The following is an 18691-nucleotide window of genomic DNA, read 5'->3' as shown; positions in this document are numbered from 1 at the left end:
CAAGAGCATGGAATATTTTTCCATTTCTTTGTGTCTTCTTCAATTTCCTTCATAAGCTTTCTATAGTTTTCAGCATACAGATCTTTTACCTCTTTGGTTAGGTTTCTTCCTAGGTATTTTATGGTTCTTGGTGCAATTGTTAAGTGGGATCTATTCCTTGATATCTCTTTCTGTTGCTACATTATTGGTGTATAGAAATGCAACTGATTTCTGTACATTGATTTTATATCCTGCAACTTTGCAAAATTCATGTATCAGCTCTAGCAGTTTTTTGGTGGAATCTTATGGGTTTTCCACGTAGAGTATCATGTCATCTGTGAAGAGTGAAATTATGACCTCTTCTTTGCCAATTTGGATACCTTTTATTTTGTTTGTTGTCTGGTGGCTGAGGCTAGGATTTCCAACACTATGTTAAGCAACAGTGGTGAGAATGAACATCCCTGTTGTGTTCCTGATCTCAGGGGGAAAGCTCTCAGTTTTTCCCCATTGAGGATGATTTATCTGTGGGATTTTTCATATGTGGCTTTTATGATGTTTAGGTCTGTTCCTTCTATCCCAACTTTCTTGAGAGTTTTTATCATGAAAGGATGCTGTATTTTGTCAAATGTTTTTTTCTGCATCTATTGACAGGATCATATGGTTCTTATCCTTTCTTTTATTAATGTGATGTATCACATTGATTTGTGAATATTGAACAATCCCTGCAGCCCAGGAATGAATCCCACTTGATCATGGTGAATAATTCTTTTTATATGCTGTTGAATTCGATTTGCTGGTATCTTGTTGAGCACTTTTGGATCCATGTTCATCAGGGATATTGGCCTGTAATTCCCCTTTTCAGTGGGGTTTTTGCCTGGTTTGGGAATCAAGGTAATGCTGGCTTCATAGAATGAGTCTGGAAGCTTTCTTTCCATTTCCATTTTTTGGAACAGTTTGAGAGGAATAGGTATTAACTCTGCTTTAAATGTCTGGTAGAATTACCCTGGGAAGCCATCTGGCCAAGGACTCGTATTTGCTGGAGATTTTTGATAACCAATTCAATTTGTTCACTGGTTATGGGTCTGTTCAATTTTCCTATTTCTTCCCATTTGAGTTTTGGTAGTGTGTGTCTAGGAATTTATCCATTTCTTCCAGGTTGTCCAGTTTGTTGGCATACAATTTTTCATAGTATTCTCTAATAATTATTTGTATTTCTGTGGAGCTGATTGTGATTTATCCTCTTTCATTTGTGATTTTTATCTATTTAGGTCCTCTCTCTTTTCTTTTTGAGAAGTCTGGCTAGGGGTTTATCTAATTTGTTTATTTTTTTCAAAAAAACCAGCTCTTAGATTCATTGATCTGTTCTACTATTTTGTTGTTGTTGTTGTTTTGGATTCTATATGGTTTATTTCTGCTCTACTCTTTATTATTTCTCTTCCTCTGTTGACTTTGGGATTTCTTTGCTGTTCTGCTTCTAGTTCCTTTAGGTGCGCAGTTAGGTTGTGTGTTTGCAACCCTTCTTGCTTCTTGAGATAGGCCTGGATTGCAATGTATTTTCCTCTTACAACTGCCTTTGCTGCATCCCAAAGGGTTTGGATTGTCATGTTTTCATTTTCACTTACTTCCGTATATTTTTAAATTTCTTCCTGAATTTCCTAGTTGATCCATTCATTATTTAGTAGGATGTTCTTTAACCTCCATGTATTTAGGTACTTTCCAAATATTTTCTTGTGGTTGATTTCAAGTAACATAGTATTGTGATCTGAAAATATGCATGGTATGATCTCAGTCCCTTTATATTTGTTGAGGGCTGCTTTGTGACCCAATAAGTGACCTATTTTGGAGAACATTCCATATGCACTCAAGAAGAATGTGTATTCTGCTGCTTTTGGATGAAAAGTTCTGAATATATCTGTTAAGTCCATCTGGTTCAATGTGTTATTCAGAGCTGTTGTTTCCTTATTAGTTTTCTGCCTAGATGATCTGTCCATTGTTGTAAGTGGAGTATTAAAGTCCCCTGTAATCATGGTATTATTATTTATACATTTATTATACATGGTATTATTATTTATACATTTATGTTTGTGATTAATTGACTTATGTATTTGGGTGCCATCACATTGGGGTCATAAACATTTACAATCGTTAGTTCTTCTTGATGGATAGACCGCTTAATTATGATGCAATGCTCTTCTTCATTTCTTGTTATAGTCTTTGTTTTAAAATCTAGTTTGTCTGGTGTAAGTATGGCTACTCCAGCTTTCCTTTGACATCTAGTAGTATTAGAGATGGTTCTCCATCCCCTCACTTTTAATCTGCAAGTGTCCTCATGTCTAAAATGAGTCTCTTGTAGTCAGCATATAGATGGATCTTGGTTTTTTTTATACATTCTGATACTCTATGTCTTTTGGCTGGGGAATTTAGTCCATTTACATTCAGAGTTATTATTGACAAATATGGATGCAGTGTCATTGTGTTATCTGTAGGTTTCATGATTGTGGTGATGTCTTTAGTCCTTTGTAGTCTTTGCTGTTTTCCACTCACAGAGTCCCCCTTAGGATCTCTTGCATGGTTGGTTTAGTGGTCATGAACTCCTTTAGTTTTTGTTTGTCTTGAAAAGTTTTTATCTTTCCTTCTATTCTGAATGACAGGTTTGCTGGATAAAGGATTCTTGGCTGCATATTTTTCTTATTCAGCACATTGAATATTTCCTGCCACTCCCTTGTGGACTGCCAAGTTTCAGTGAGCAGGTCTATTACTAACCTTATGTGTCTACCCTTGTGGGCTAAGGCCTGTTTGTCCCTAGCTGCTTTCAGAATTCTCTTTTTATCTTTGTATTTTTCCAGTTTGACTATATGTTGTGGTGTTGACCTGTTTTTGTTGATTTTGAAGGGAGTTCTCTGTGCCTCTTAGACTTGGATGCCTGTTTGCTTCTCCAGATTAGGGAAGTTTTCACCTATAATTTGTTCAAATAAACCTTCTTCCCCTTTTTCTCTCTCTTCTTCTTCTGGGACTCCTATGGTACAGATAGTACTTCGTTTCATTGAATCACTTAGGCTTCTAATTCTCTCCTCATGGTCTAATAATTTCTTTTCCCTCTTTTTTTCAGCTTCATCATTTTCCATAATTTTCTCTTCTATTTCACCTATTCTCTCCTCTGCTTCTTCCATCCTCACTTCCACTGTATCTAGTTTATTTTGCATCTCATTTATAGCATTTCTTAATTCATCATGACTGTTTTTTAGGTCTTTGATCGCTGCAGCAATAGATTCTCTGCTGTCTTCTATGCTTTTTTTTAACAGAGTAATAGCCTAGCTATTAGTCTTTTGACTTTTATTCTAAATTCTTGTTCAGATATATTATTTATATCTGTTTTGAGAAATTCTCCATCTGTCATTCTTTCCTGAATTTTCTTTTGAAAGGAATGCTTCCATTTCATCACTTTGGCTAGGTTTCTGTCTTTTATGTGTTTTGATAGCTTGTTATGTGTCCTGCACCTTTCAAGTGCTACTATGTTAGAAAGGGGACATACACTGTCCAGGTCCTGGCACTTCAGGAAGTGCCTTTTGCAAATTTAAAAGATTACAGGCCCATCTACGATTGGAAAGCTTTTTTTGTTTCCAAAGTATTTTCATATCTATTACTTTATGTTGCCTTTCTAAGGGAGAAAGAAACAAGGGAAGATTTCTCTTTTAAAATGTGGGTGTAGGGGCACCTGATGGCTCAATTGGTTAAGCACCCAACTTTGGCTCAGGTCATGATCTCATGGTTCATGAGTTCAAGCCCCGCATCGGGCTCTCTGCTGTCAGTGCGAGCCTGCTTTGGATCCTCTGTTCCCTCCCCCACTCATGTGCCTGCACTCTGTCTCTCTCTCTCTCTCTCTGTCTGTCTCTGTCTCTCTCTCTCTCAAAATAAACATTTTTGTAAAATGTGAGTGTGAAGACTGTTTGAAAGACAAGAGAGTGCAGAGACTTCAAAATGACTTAAGAAAATATAGCTGTATGTATGGAAGTCTGGGTTTGCGAGCTCTAAGTCTGTATTTGTTTTGTTAATCCACACTCCTCTCAGGTCTTTGAAACTCAAGGGTTCTAGAACTAAGGAAGGCCACTGAGAAACCCAAGTAGTGTGACCCTCATATGCAACATGAATCTATTCTACTATCATCTTAAAATATTCAATCATTTGCATTAGTAAAAATGAAGATATATTCAAAGATGTTATCAAGAAAATAAACTAGGTTAATTGAATATAACCTACCTATAAACATACATGGTTGCCTGGACTGCACACAATGGCCGTGTGTTTTGCATGTTGTTGTTTTCTAAGGGATTGTGGATTGCAGTTTTGATTAATTGTACTAATTCTCAGACTCAAACTAAAAACTATATAATTCTTAGGTCCTTTTTATGTCCTTTATAAGCCTTCTTTGGAGGTCTTGTAAATGACTTTCAGAAACTGAAATTAGTTTTCTTTCTAATCCCCTAGAGACCAATGCAGTGAATTTCATCATGCCATGATGATTAAAAATGCTAAAATGAGTCATGATATAATTAGGAATTTCTTTGTCCAAATCAAGCCCCATGAACTACATCTAACACCAGTTCCATTTACAAAGGCAGTCCATCTTTCTTGATGCTGAAGACAAATTTTGGCAAGGGACATAAAAATATTACAATTTTAGGTATATTATTAGTCAGGCAAATTTCTCTTTCTCTTTTTTTAAGGTATATGGTGGTAAAGTGTCCCAGGTGGATTGACAGCTTATACAAAGACATAGTAGGAGAAAACAAGAAAATTATCAGAACTACAGGGAAGCCAGCAAGACTGAAATGCAGGTAACAAAAGGAAGAAACTTTTACTCCCTTAGTAGCTGGTAGAACAATTCCCCTAGGAGTGTAACACAATATTTTTCAAGAAATATTTTAACAAGCTACTTGGGATGAGAGGTGAGACCCCAAGGGACATATCTAAGCCAAAAATGATGGTGTTAAGCAAGAATGGGATCTTGAAATAGAAGGACACTTTCTTTTGCTTAACCCTTGTATGGAGCTGGAAAGGTACATTTATAAACAGGAGCTGGAGCAAGACAAATCACTCAGGATAATAAAGAGATGAGTGCAAAGAGCTTGGTGTGAGGGTGCAGGAAGTGGGGGAGTAGATCCAGGAAGACCGTATACGTTGGAGGAAAAGTGGAGACAAAGAAAAAAAATCCTAGGAGCGCCACAGCTGAGAAGGAACTTTGGAGAAAAAAAAAAATGTCAACTAGTGAATTAAGGGGTTGTTGCTATGACAGAATATCCTTTTCATCTTCTCTGTGAATTCTGTGTTTCCTACCAAGACTTTTGTAGAAGTGGGCTCAGGATAGAGAATGTAAAGATATGCAAAAGTTCTATGTCCATGTGAGTGCAAAATTAAATTTTAAAAAGGCTGCTTTTGTAGAGGAGACAGCTGACATCTGGGCTTATATACAGTGTAAGAGGACAGTGATAAGGGATGAGCCTGGAAGAATAAGTAGGATGATTTTATGAGAGGTCATGTGAGCCATCTTAAAAAATATGCCCCTTATCTTTTTTTTAAAACTGAGTTGAATCCTCAGCAGCTTTTTTTTTTTAAGTTTATTTATTTTTGAGACAGAAAGAGACAGAGCATGAACGGGGGAGGGGCAGAGAGAGAGGGAGACACAGAATCGGAAGCAGGCTCCAGGCTCTGAGCCATCAGCCCAGAGCCCGACGCAGGGCTCGAACTCACAGACCGCGAGATCCTGACCTGAGCTGAAGTCAGACGCTTAACCAACTGAGCCACCCAGGCGCCCCAATATGCCCCTTATCTGCTTCCCCTTATCTGGAGGAAGCAAAGAAGAAATGTCCAATAGACAGTTAGATCCTTTTAAGAATCTGGTACTTGAAAGACAAAGTTAGATCTAAATATAGTTTGGATGTTATTGGCACATAGATGGCACTTGAAGCTACGTGAATAAGTCAGACTTCCTAGGGATGGTTTATACCAGAGAAAAGAAGAGAAGAGGAGAGGTGAGAAAGAGAGGGGAATAATGGAAAGGGAGAGGAAGAAAGGGGAGGGAACGGAGGATAGACCATAGGAAACACCAATATTTACAAGATATGTAACGGTGACTAAGATGGAACAGCTATGATGGCAAGATAAAAGCTAACAGTGCATTGCCTAGAATTCAGGGCGAGACAATGTTAGACAGACATGAGGTCAGTGTCAAGTGCTGCACACAGATCAAATAAGATAAAGGCTGAAAATTATCCTTTGGGTTTAACAACACGGTCAATATTGATCTTGGTGAAAGCAGTTTTAAGAGAAATGGGAGAGGGAAGCTATACTGAAGAATGAATGGCAGATAAGAAAACAGAGATTAAGAGTAGAAAAAAAAAAAAAAAAAAAACTCTTTCAAAAAGTTTCCAGGGCGCCTGGCTGGCTCAGTTGGTTGAGCGTCAGGCTTTGGCTCTGGTCATGATCTCACGGCTCATGAGTTCAAGCCCTGCATCAGGCTCTGTGCTGACTGCTCAGAGCCTGAAGCCTACTTCGGATTCTGTGTCTCCCTCTCTCTCTGCCCCGCCTACTTGCACTCTGTCTCTCTCTCTCAAAATAAACATTAGAAAAAAATTTTTAATAAAAAAAATTTTTTTTTAAGTTTCCAAGGAAGAGAGATATAAAAGGAATAGATGAAAGGAGACATGACATTAAGGAAAATGTTTTGTTTTTTTTTTTATTTTTTTTTTATTTTTTTTTTCAACGTTTATTTATTTTTGGGACAGAGAGAGACAGAGCATGAACGGGGGAGGGGCAGAGAGAGAGGGAGACACAGAATCGGAAGCAGGCTCCAGGCTCTGAGCCATCAGCCCAGAGCCTGACGCGGGGCTCGAACTCACGGACCGCGAGATCGTGACCTGGCTGAAGTCGGACGCTTAACCGACTGCGCCACCCAGGCGCCCCAAGGAAAATGTTTTTATAATGGGTACCTTAGCCCAGGTCTTCTAGGAAACACACCAGAAGTAAGGATTAAAACACCAGTCTTCATTTGTGAGATGCAAGCCCAGGATAACAAGGGTAAGGAAAGGAGGAATAAAGCAAGGAAATGCAAACCAATGCGAACAGCTGCTCTAAAGCACTGACTGCCACTTCATAATGATCCACCAAGAAGCACACTAGGCAGGGCACCTCGGTGGCTCAGTCAGTTAGGGTCCAACTTCAGCTCAGGTTATGATCTTGCGGTTTGTGAGTTCAAACCCCACATCAGGCTCTGCACTGGTGGTGCGGAGCCTGCTTGGGATTCTCTCTCTCTCTCCCTCTCTCTCTCTGCCCCTCCCTCACTTGTGCGCACCTTCAAAATAAATAAACAAACTTAAAAAGAATAGAAAGATACACAATAGGTTGCTCAGCAGGTATATCTGCAGGCCTTTTTGAAGGGCTATAAGAAGGAAGCACACCTGAGAGTAGTCTGCAAGGGATGGGCAAGAGCCTTGGGAATTTACTTTTTACTTTGCTACTCTTGATTCTCATTGATCAGGATTCATCCTATGACAGACTTACTCCTCCACACTTCCAGGCTATATCATCCAGCCCCCTGGCAGTCATCCAGAAGTCCAGTTCCAGGTCCTAAGTGTAGTTAGTAATCCAATCTGAATGAAACATTAAAGACACCGTGGAACAAAGGGCTCAGTGTGTGGGCCACCAGAGTCATGTAGGTTCAAGGCACCAACTGAGACTGCAGCGAAGATGCAGCGATGGCAGTGGTGACAAACAGCACAGTCCAGAGTCAAGCAGTGTCTTTATTTAAAAAAGTAATCAGAGGGGCTCCTGGGTGGCTCAGTCAGTTGAGCATCTAACTTCAGCTCAGGTCATGATATCGCTATTTGTGGGTTCCAGCCCCATGTCAGGCTCTGTGCTGACAGCTCAGAACCTGGAGCCAGCTTTGGATTCTGTGTCTCCCTCTCTCTCTCTGCCCCTCCCCCACTTGTGCTCCCTGTCTCTCAAAAATAAATAGACAAACATTTAAAACAATAAATTAAAAAAATTTTTAAAGTGATCAGGAGAGTCTAAGAAGATGCCCAAAATCAGTGTTCAAATTAGTGGGAAAGACTTAACACATTTAAATGTCACTAGAATGGAATCAATAGAAAAGTTGAAGGTACAGGAGAAAAGGGATCTCTTTGACGGGAAGGTTTGGGTATTAAGAAAAAAATAGGTAGAGGTACAAGTAATTTCATAGGAGAGGTGAAAAGAAGTTGTAAATTCCTTGTATAAACTCTTTTAAATTCCATCCGTCCTGGAACATATGTATTTCATGCTCACATCCCTGATACTACATGGGCTGGGCACCAAGAGAAAATCCACACTGCAGTCCACTAACCTTGATCTAGCCTTCCTCTGCCTTTAGAAGTCATATGCAAGTTAAAGCCCTGTGCTCTTTGGGGGCAAAGACCGAGCTATAAAGTGGAATAAGCTAAAATAATCAAATGTTATCAGTTGAATCACTACATTGTGCACCTGAAACTAATGTAACATTGTGTGTCAACTATACTGAAATTAAAAATTTTTTTTAATAAAAATAAAAACCCTGGTCCAGAACAGATGGAACTCAAAGCTTTGGCAACAGCAAACTTGAAACTGTTCATAGGAATCTTCCAGGACCAAGGACTCCCTTGAAAACCAACACAGGAAGAAGCAGTCCACATTGGGGAAAAAAACAAAAACAGAATTTTCACCCTTAAGAACTAGAAAAAAAGAAAACTCTGAAAAAAAGTGAAAATAAACATATTGAAATGTTCAAAATAATGAAAGAAGAACATAATAGGGAAATTTAAAAAACTATGTTTTTAAAAACATAATAATGCGGGGTGTCTGAGTGCCTCACTTGGTTGAGCATCCAACTTCGGCTCAGGTCATGATCTCACAGTTCGTGAGTTTGAGCCCTGAGTCAGGCTCTATGCTGATGCAGAGCCTGGAGCCTGCTTCGGATTCTGTGTCTCCCTCTCTTTCTGCCCCCCCTCCCACTCATGCTCTGTCTCTCTCTCTCAAAAATAAATAAAACATTTTTTAAAACAATAAAAACATAATAATACAGAATTTAAGGAAATGAAAAATACAATCATTAAAATTAAATGCATAATGGATGGGTTGAACTATAGACACCACTGAAGAGAAAACTGATTAATTAAAAGATGGAACCTAGAAAATCAGTCAAAATACAGCTTAGAGAAAAAAGCGAATGGAACACATGAAAGCAGAGTTAAAAGAAATCATGGATAGAATAACAAATTCCAACAGACAGTTACTAGGGATTTCAAGATATCAAGAATCAAAAAGATCTAATATTTGAAGATATAATGGCAGGGAATGTTCTAGAATTGAAGAAAGATCCATGTATGAAGCATGTCTCATATACCATGTTAGCGTGTATTTCAGTCTTAACTATCTGTCTTACCTGTCTCTTATTTGAGCTAGTGCTGCAATGATCAACTGTTTGCAAACACAACCTTATTATATCTTATCTCATGCCCGTGCTACGACATGTCTCACTCATTGCCCTGAGGCTTCTATATTGATATCAGGGCACAGATGCTACAGTATCCATATAAGAAAACCCCATAAGTGAAAAGGGAGTTAACCCTCTATGGGGTGAATCTTTGACATCATTTTGCCTCCACCATCCACATACTTTCAGTGCCAGGTGTCAACCAATAGTCTCATAGCGATAGACCTCCAGGCAGGGGTGTTCAGTCACATTATCAGATAAGCTGGTACAGTGGACAGGGGACTAAAGCTGGAAGCCATTTCCACATGAGGCTAGCTTACTGTTCCCAGAAGTGACTGCTAACTATACAAATATACTCAGCTAAATGATTCCCCGATTAAATGTCCTCCCGATCCCCAAAACACTTCCAATATCAGCCAACTCAAGGGCAAATATGAAAGAAGGATATTAGTCAGGGTTCTCCAGAGAAACAGAACCAAAAGGATATATATCCATTTCGATATTTATTTTGAGGAATTGGCTCACAGCGTTGTGGAGGTGATCTCAAGATCTGCAGTCAGCAAACTGGAGAATCAGCAGTGGTGGTGTAGTTCCAGTCCGAAAGCCAGCAGGCTGAAGACCCAAGAGGAGCCAGTGTTTCAGTTCAAGTCTGAAGGCAGCAAAAGAGTGAAGTCTTAGTTCATCAGTCAAGCAGGAGATGTTCCCTCTTACTTGTGAGAGAGTGAGTGATCAGCCTTCAACCGATTGGATGAGGGCTACCTACATGGGGGTGGGGGGCAATCTGTTTACTGAGTCTACCAACCCAAATGTTAATCTCATCCCCAAACACTCTCACAGACACCCAGAATAACATTTGAACAAACATCTGAGCACTTCATGGCTTAGTCAAGCTTACACATAAGTGATTTTAACAAATTGCAGTTAAAGTATTCTACTTTTTCAAACTTCACAAAAGCATATGACCAAATGAGCATTTTGAAAGGCCCATGCAAGTGAGGGGCCCTGAGGCTAAGCTTCATTAGTTTCAAGCATTGTTGAGTGACTTAGGTAGTGAACTCAAATAAATATACCCCCAATTCACAGTGTCAAAAGAAAGTACCACTAACACCACTAGACAGCAGTTTTTCTTCTAAAATTTAAGTTTTGTCTAGAATTTTCAATACATAGGATACTCCATCCCAGGGTCCCCACCGCAGAGCCTAGGGCTGCCATACGCCAGCTGATCATGTGAATAAACATTGAACTATTCCAACTCTTTTTCATTTTGTTTCATTCATCACAATAATTGCTGCAAACCCTTCCATTCCACTTGAAACAAGTAGCACGTCTTGAGTTTGGGGACAATAGTAGATTCCTGATCTTTATCAGAAAAAAAGAGACCCTCATTGTCATTTGAAATTGTAACTGGTTGAAGGATTTTATGCTACACTATAGGATGCAATGCAGTCCTTCCAGCTTTTTAGTGAAACCTGATTTTATTCTTTTTTTTTTTTCAACGTTTATTTATTTTTGGGACAGAGAGAGACAGAGCATGAACGGAGGAGGGGCAGAGAGAAAGGGAGACACAGAATAGGAAACAGGCTCCAGCCCCCGAGCCATCAGCCCAGAGCCTGACGCGGGGCTCGAACTCACGGACCGCGAGATCGTGACCTGGCTGAAGTCGGACGCTTAACCGACTGCGCCACCCAGGCGCCCCAAAACCTGATTTTATTCTTAAAGGAAAAATCATTTATAATTTTATATTTTCTTTTTTAGGAAATGAGTTTTTACTATTTCCACAAGGTCAACTATCAAGGTAGCTCTGATGCCCAGGATACAAAGTCTCATGTGAATCAGCACCAAGTAAAGCACTGAGCTAGGAAAGTCACTTTCTGAAGGTGTCCGGGGCCCTAACTTTGCAAGTCACTTCAAGGAGAAGGTAGGGGAAAGGATATATTTACTCTTTCTATACCTTAAGAACGACTTCTTTTCCTTCTCCTCCTCCTCCTCATCTTCCTCCTCCTCCTCTCAATTCTACCAGATGGAGATTGGAGATGTTGGTGATCTGTTAATCCCAGAAGCTATCAAGAAAAGCCAAAAACTCTGAATTGCACCCCATCATATTCCTAGTGGAAAGTGTAACCTGGGAAAAAAAAAGGGTTACAAGTCAAAATCTAATGAGGAGATTCTAAACCAAGACATAAAACCATCCTTCTTTTAATCCTCTACAATCTGAGTAACAAGAAGAGCGTCTCTCTTTCTCAAGGATGTCCTCATCCCAGAAGAGGGTCCTATCTAGGCCACTGAAATATTTCTGCCCAATTCTTCCCCTTATGCTCTAGAATCTCAAAGAAATTGAAAAATAAAGTGAATATGAGGGAGACAGAAAGATATGAATGGAAGTTAGTATATCAAAGGTGGTATATTAAATTTATATAGGGGCACCAAAAACTGAACTTTTATTTTCTGGTGAAAGACTCAAAACTAAATTCCAGGGTTCCCCCCCCCCTTTCCCTAAACTCTCTTAATTGGCATACCAGATAAATCTGTGTTCTCTACCCCATCCTAAATTATAAGTCTTATGTCCAAGTACACCAAACATTCCTGGTTAGTATCCTATCTTCTATCACACCTATACCTTCTCTTCCCATCAGCCAAGTTGCATGCTTATACAAAATCAGTTTGTGATGTGTTTTTATTATTCTAATTTCTTTATTGAGTTAAAACTTTTATAAGCTGGGGACTTTTATAAGCTCATTCAGTTAAGTATCAGGCCCTTGATCTCAGCTCAGGTCTTGATCTCAGCTCAAGTCTTGATCTCGGCTCAAGTCTTGATCTCGGCTCAAGTCTTGATCTCAGGGTCCTGAGTTCAACCCTCACATTGGGCTCCACACTGGGCATGAAGGCTACTTAAAAAAAGTGTTTTTTTTTTCTATAAACTGACAAAATATGTGTGAGAAAAGAGGGAGATGTAGATTTTTATGAAACTTAAACTGAATGTTTTGGTAAAAATTAGATAAAGGCAGTTCCCAAAAAAAAAAAAATCAAATTAAGTGTGAGTGAGATAAAAAGATTGGTGAAAAAACTTAAAATCTCAAAGAATGTTACACTAAGACTGCTTTGAAAATATCTCTAAACTTTTGTTCAGCTTTCAAGCAACTAAAACTGGAAAGTCATAAACAATGATTTATGACTATGATTAAAACAAAAATAAAAACAACTTAGAACAATGAGTGGATTCACATTCAAAAAATAAAATAAGGCCTTAGCCCAATATCAAAATATTGGTGTATGTATGTATATATTGCGGTTTAATATAAAATAAAATGTCAATGTGTGTCTCATCTTGAATGATTCCCCACTTTGAGTCATTAAACTGATTACCATTCTTAGGGGCACCTGGGTGGCTCAGTCTGTTAAGCATTTGACTTCAACCCAAGTTGTGATCTTGCAGTCTGTGAGTTTGAGCCCCATGCAGGGCTCTATGCTGACAGCTCAGAGCCTGGAGCCTGCTTCACATTCTGTGTCCCTCTCTCTCTCTCTCTGAGTCTTCCCCACTTGTGCTCTGTCTCTCTCTCTCTCTCAAAAAAAAAAAAATTAAAAAAAATTTTAGCTGATTACCATTCTCTACAGCCTTCCACTGTGCAACATGTCCATGCTTATCTTCCACATGCTGTGTTCATTTGTTTCCCGATGCCTGCCCAACAAACTAAACTCTGTGGTCTTAGCAAATTCTACATAATTTTACCTAACTTAATTTTCTAATTTTATTTTCTAGTCATATATTTTATTGGGAGCCCAACAGGACTTACAATTCTCTGAATACATGTTCTAATTTTAAGCTCATGCCAGTCTCTTTAATTGGAAGAAAGAGAGGAAGGGAGAGAGGGAGGGAAGAAGAAAGGAGGGCAGGAAAGGAGGGGAGAATGGGGAGGCTCCAGTGACAGGTGAGAGGCAGTGATGATTTCATCGCGTCACAGATGCGCTCAGGGCATTTGTCCTCCCAGTCGGCTCCAGCTACCCCACTTATTACATATGATCAAAATCTATGGATTCGCAGTGATGTGCTCAAGTGCTGTTAAATGTGGCAAGTATGGGGAATACATTAACACACGAAAGAGTATAAATGATATCAATCATGTGGAAGAAAGCAGAATTCAAAATTCCTATAAGCAGAATGTAGGTACCTAAACTTAAAAAGGACAATGTAAATTTTGAGTGATGGAGAAAGCTGATGTTCATTTGACTATTTTATTTTATAAATGTGCTTAAGTTCACAATAAAAAGAAATTTATAAACATATAGAAAACACATAGAAAATGTTCTACAAGCTGAAGAAATCAGTTATAACACGATTCGGGAGAAACTAAAGTACTCTGGGTTAGGATGGAGTAGACAGGACTATTAGTTAGCAACCAGTTGAGCCCAAACCTGGGTTTTTGAACAACCAATAGATCATGTGATTTCAAAACAATTTCTAAAATAGCACATATTGAATCTTTTTAGTCTCTTTATTTCTTCCTCATTCTTGAACCAAGGGGGAATTAATAATTTGATTATTTTTTTATTCTTTTGCATTACTTTTATGCCTGTAATTTTATTTTTCATTGGTTCAATAGTTTTCCTTAAAAGTGACAGATTTATAAAAACTCTAAGATAGAAAAGAGCTTGAGCAATTATCTTCCATTTCCCTACTTTTAGACAGCATCACAATAATGCTATCCCAGGCAGATGATGAGCTATGTTATTTTTTTAAACCTCGAGAGGAGAAGATTCTACAATCTCACAACGTTAACTACTCTCACTGTCAGGAAATTCTTCCATATATAATCTCAGTCTCTCATACTGCTGTTCAAATCAGTTTCCACTTGGCAGAGCTAAGTTGATATTGAGAACAGCTGGTCTTCGGCCTCCATGTAGCAATTCCTCATTTGCTACCTCTGTAATGTAATGAGAGTGAATTTTCTGCATAGCTTTGATTTAGTCCTTAACTTATATCCTTCTCCAAGCTGATTAACCCCAGTTCCCCAACCCACCCAGGGAGTTCATTCATACTCTTACCTATACTCCCACATCGCTTTGTACTATCTCTACCAGAACATTATCACAGTTTAGTGTGATTATATGTTTGCATGACTAACTCCCCACATCTCCTTATGTCTTATTTGTGTACTTTTCTCTGTGTTTGACATATAATAGGTCCTCAATAAATGACTAATGAATCCATGAATTGATAGAATCGCATCCAGATAAACCATTTTCTTCTAACCATTCAGCCATGGTTGTGGCTGTCTTCTGCTAAGATTCTTTTGATTACAAGTAACAGAAACCACTCTAATAGTTTGAGCAAAAACAGGGAATTGATTGTAAGAACAGTGGAATATCTTACCAGATCTAAGGAAGAATTAAACCAAGGTTCAGAAAGGGTAGGAACTAGTGCAATTCCATGTATTTCTTCTGTAGGAGGTGGTGGGCCTTCCTTCCAGAGCAACAACTTCCAAGAGCATGGTGGCTCTCCTAGCAACATCTCTAGTTCATGACAACAGTAAACTGATGGGCTTACTTAGGTCAAATGACAGGCCTAGTCCAGTCAGCCATGGTCCAGAAGACTCTTTCCTAACTTTGAGATGTCTGTCAGAGTGGGGGCAAGGAGAGCACATATCTGTGCAGGCAGCAGCCCCTTAGTAAAGGGGAACCCTGTGATGTGAAGCCACCACGAGAGGAGCCTCCTACAAATACTCACTGATCCTTCAAGCCCATTGTCACTGTTGAGATCTTGTGAGGATGTCAGAGAGCTGAATAAACAAGGTAATTCGACCTCACTTTTTTTGGCTTATTTTTCTTTCAGCTTCTGGTACCATGATTTAAGAAGATAAAAACCTGTCCTGCTCAGTTGAAGCATAAATTTCCTTTGAATCAGGGATCAGTGCTTGAGCTAATGACAAATATTATCACAAGATTTACGGCACACACAAAAAATCTTTCTTTCTGAAATTCAGTGCACTTTGTATGTCACTGAATTGGTAGCAGACTCCTCCATGAGATACTGAATAAATAGGTAGTGGCCAAGACCCCTAACACCATTTCGGTTGGCTCAGCACGGTTTTAGCAGCCTGTGTTGAGCTTTCTTATGAGGATATCTGCCCCAAAAAAGACCCCAGAGAAGGAGGGAAGGAACATCGGGTCAGCCACATAATAATAACACTTCACAATAATTTAGCAGTTTTCAATCCAAGTCAGAGTCTTCCGTATCTTTTATCTCATTTTGCAATTGAATTAAACACCTACAATAGATGAAAAATAGCCACAGGTTCTTTCTAGTTCCTCCCACAAAGTGAAGTCAATTGTCCCACCCTTTGAATATGGGCTGGCCTTGAGATTTGGTTCGAATGAATGAAGACAAAGTGACATTGTTTGTATTCAAAGCCTAGGCTTCAAGAGACCTTGTGAACACACCACACAAGCTGACAAGAAACCACGTGGAAACTTTTAACTTTGGGGGTGTTTTCTGCATAGAAATATATAATGTACACATCACCAAAACACACAGGTAATTCAGACTATAAGAAAAGAATGGGGGGGGGGGCGCGGAGAGAAAAGAACAGGGACCCAATAAAGCATTTACCATAAATATATATTTCAAAGTATCTCTTGCCTTTGATTCAGTGTGGCATAACACACACACACACACACACACACTCACATATATCTATATATGTATTCTTTTTAACCCATCAAATTTATAAGCAAGTTAATCTTGGTTTCCTAACATTTTGAAATAGTGTTCATACTTAGAATTTGGCTAATCCAGGATCGCTCTTCTCTAGGCTTTTTAAGACATTCAGGCAGTCTATAAAATCTTCTTCAAAATGTAAGACCATTTTCAAAATTCTTGCTACTCTTTTTGCATCATTTACTGAGAGAATTAAACTTATGTTTTATATGTTTCCAGTTCTGTTCTCCTGAGTGAGTTATCTGAAAGTTAACTGGGTAGTTGAAATCTATGGACCATCTCCCTGGTTGTGGAGATTTGCCTTTGTTCCACTTCATCTTCCCTGACTTCTTGATTTGGAGATCTGTCACAGGCCCCTGCTGTGAGATCTTCTTTATTCTGTTTTCCTTTTATCCTTACCCAGAGACTTTCAAGAATTCTGCTTTGTTCTTCCTATTTCCATAGTTACTTTGGTATTTGAATATCTTCCTGTGTCTCATCCTGCTAGATAGAGAAGTTCATGGATGCTTAGTTTGAATATGGAATGAGAGCTGGGATACTTAATAATTAGCACAGAAGCCAGCCTAGAAATTCCCACAGCTGGCCATATCATATACCCTTCTGTACTCATTATTTTACTCTGTTTTTGATAATATTCTGCTTCTCAAAGACTAAACAAGTCACAATTTCTTGCCTTAAAAAATCATATTCATTTTCTGTGGCTCCACCTTTTATTCATTTTTTTAATATTTATTTTATTTTTGAGAGAGCACAACTGGGGGAGAGGCAGAGAGAGGGGAACAGAGGATCCAAAGTGGGCTCTGCACTGACAGGCTGACATTTCTGAGCCTGATGTGGAGCTCGAATTCACAAACCACGAGATCAGGACCTGAGCCGAAGTCAGACACTCAACTGACTGAGCCACCCAGGTCCCCCACCTTATATTCATTTTTAAACAAATACCTTTATTGTCTTACTTCAGTTGCCAGTTTCTGATTTTCTTTTCTCCCATGATGATAATTTGGATTTCATTCCTCACTTGTTCCGCTCCCCTTCCTCTAAGTCTAGTATCTCCTTTTACCTCAGAAAAGAGATTGTAACCACCCTGATAAATAGTAGACAAAAAATTAAATTCTGTGGAGCAAGAATTAGAACATTATTTTAGGAGACTTCTTCAAATCCTACTATTCCTCCAGGCACTAGTATACCATAGAACCAGAGGCTTGTATTCACAGTCACAACTTGCCCTTCTAAAAAAAAAAGATAACGCTCTTCTGGAAGGTGAGGTGGAAGGATGCGCCATGAGAAGATTGAGACACTATTGATGAAAAACATCAAAAAGAAATTCTTCCAATTCTTTTTATATGGTATTTAGATTAGAGGGGAGGGGAAAGAAAGACAAGCATTTGATCCCATTCTTCAAACCGCACTACTGAGCATCTTGGTAATACAGTTAACATCCACATGCCTCAGTTTCCAACATGCTTTGCAGAAATTATCTCATATGTGAGGTGGGTAGGCAGATAATGAATAAACTTTATACATGAAAAACCAATTTTAATACATTATACTAATGTAAGAAAAAATTCTTTCCATTTTACACAAAAGTAAAAAAGGGTCTTAAGGTTGAAGACCTGCCTAATGTGATACACCCAGTCTCCTGACTGGCAGGGCAAGGATATATGGAAATCTCTGACTTGAAAGAGTTTACAAATCAGTTATGAAAGAATGTAGTACACATAAAAGAGCAAATAACATCACCGCCATCGTCATCATCATTATTTAGTGCTTACCTTATGCCACTCGTTGCTTTACATGCAATGATTCATTTAATCCTCTCTGCAGTCTTGTCAGACAGGCATTATTTTATCTTCAGTGTAAGGTAGAAGTCACTATAGCACAGACGGGTTTAGTAACTTGACTCAGGTCACCAGAAAGGTAAGTGGTAGCACCAGGATTTGAAGTCAGTTGCCTAGCTCCAGAGTCTATATTGGACTACTATATTCTACTGCCTTTCTACAAAACGGTATAGGAAATGCATTATACTGAGGGAAAGAAATAAAGAGAAGAAGGAAGGAAGGAAGGAAGGAAGGAAGGAAGGAAGGAAAGAAAGAAAGAAAGAAAGAAAGAAAGAAAGAAAGAAAGAAAGAAAGAAAGAAAAGGAAGGACTGAAAGAAAGGCGAACATTTGTCTCACCAAAAACAAAAACAAAAAGCTAGTATAGAACAGGAATCTGGGATAAGATTTATTTAACTGGAAGAAGCTAAGAAAAGATCATAAGCAGAAAAGAAAAAGAAAGTCTGTGCTTGGCATTTTCAGGAACTGCCAGTGGAACCATTCTGACAAAAGCAGAGGATTTGCGTAAAGGTATAAGAATGGAGTGTTAGGTGTGAATATGTTCTGGCTGGTCTACAATGAAACGTTAAGTCTGGACTCAGTAATTAACAGTGGAAAACCATAAAGCCTTTTTAATAAGGAGCTAACAACTTCAAAAATTTGTTTTGCTCTGATAAACAGAA

General features: G+C 38.8%; 1 long non-coding RNA gene across 2 annotated transcripts in view; it reads right to left on the bottom strand.

Annotated features, from left to right (window-relative positions):
* Positions 1 to 18295, bottom strand: part of LOC124516403 (uncharacterized) — a 37842-nt gene extending 19547 nt beyond the window's left edge. Inside the window, exons 1-3 of one of the 2 annotated variants that reach the window (XR_006963038.1) lie at positions 17966 to 18295; positions 11433 to 11603; positions 10007 to 10130 (exon numbers count right to left, since the gene is read on the bottom strand). This is a non-coding gene — a long non-coding RNA (uncharacterized LOC124516403). Of the gene's footprint in view, positions 1 to 9971; positions 10131 to 11432; positions 11604 to 17965 lie in introns of those variants that run through there. The other variant, XR_006963037.1, reaches the window with a different exon arrangement.
* Between the last annotated feature and the right edge of the window lie 396 nt (positions 18296 to 18691).

Source organism: Lynx rufus, unplaced genomic scaffold, assembly GCF_022079265.1.
Source record: "Lynx rufus isolate CCGP_SWC_20201006 ecotype Redwood Valley unplaced genomic scaffold, mLynRuf1.p SCAF_2, whole genome shotgun sequence".
NCBI classification, from domain to species: Eukaryota; Metazoa; Chordata; class Mammalia; order Carnivora; family Felidae; genus Lynx; species Lynx rufus.
Note: the sequence above shows the minus strand (reverse complement) of the source record. Positions and strands in the feature narration are given on the sequence as shown.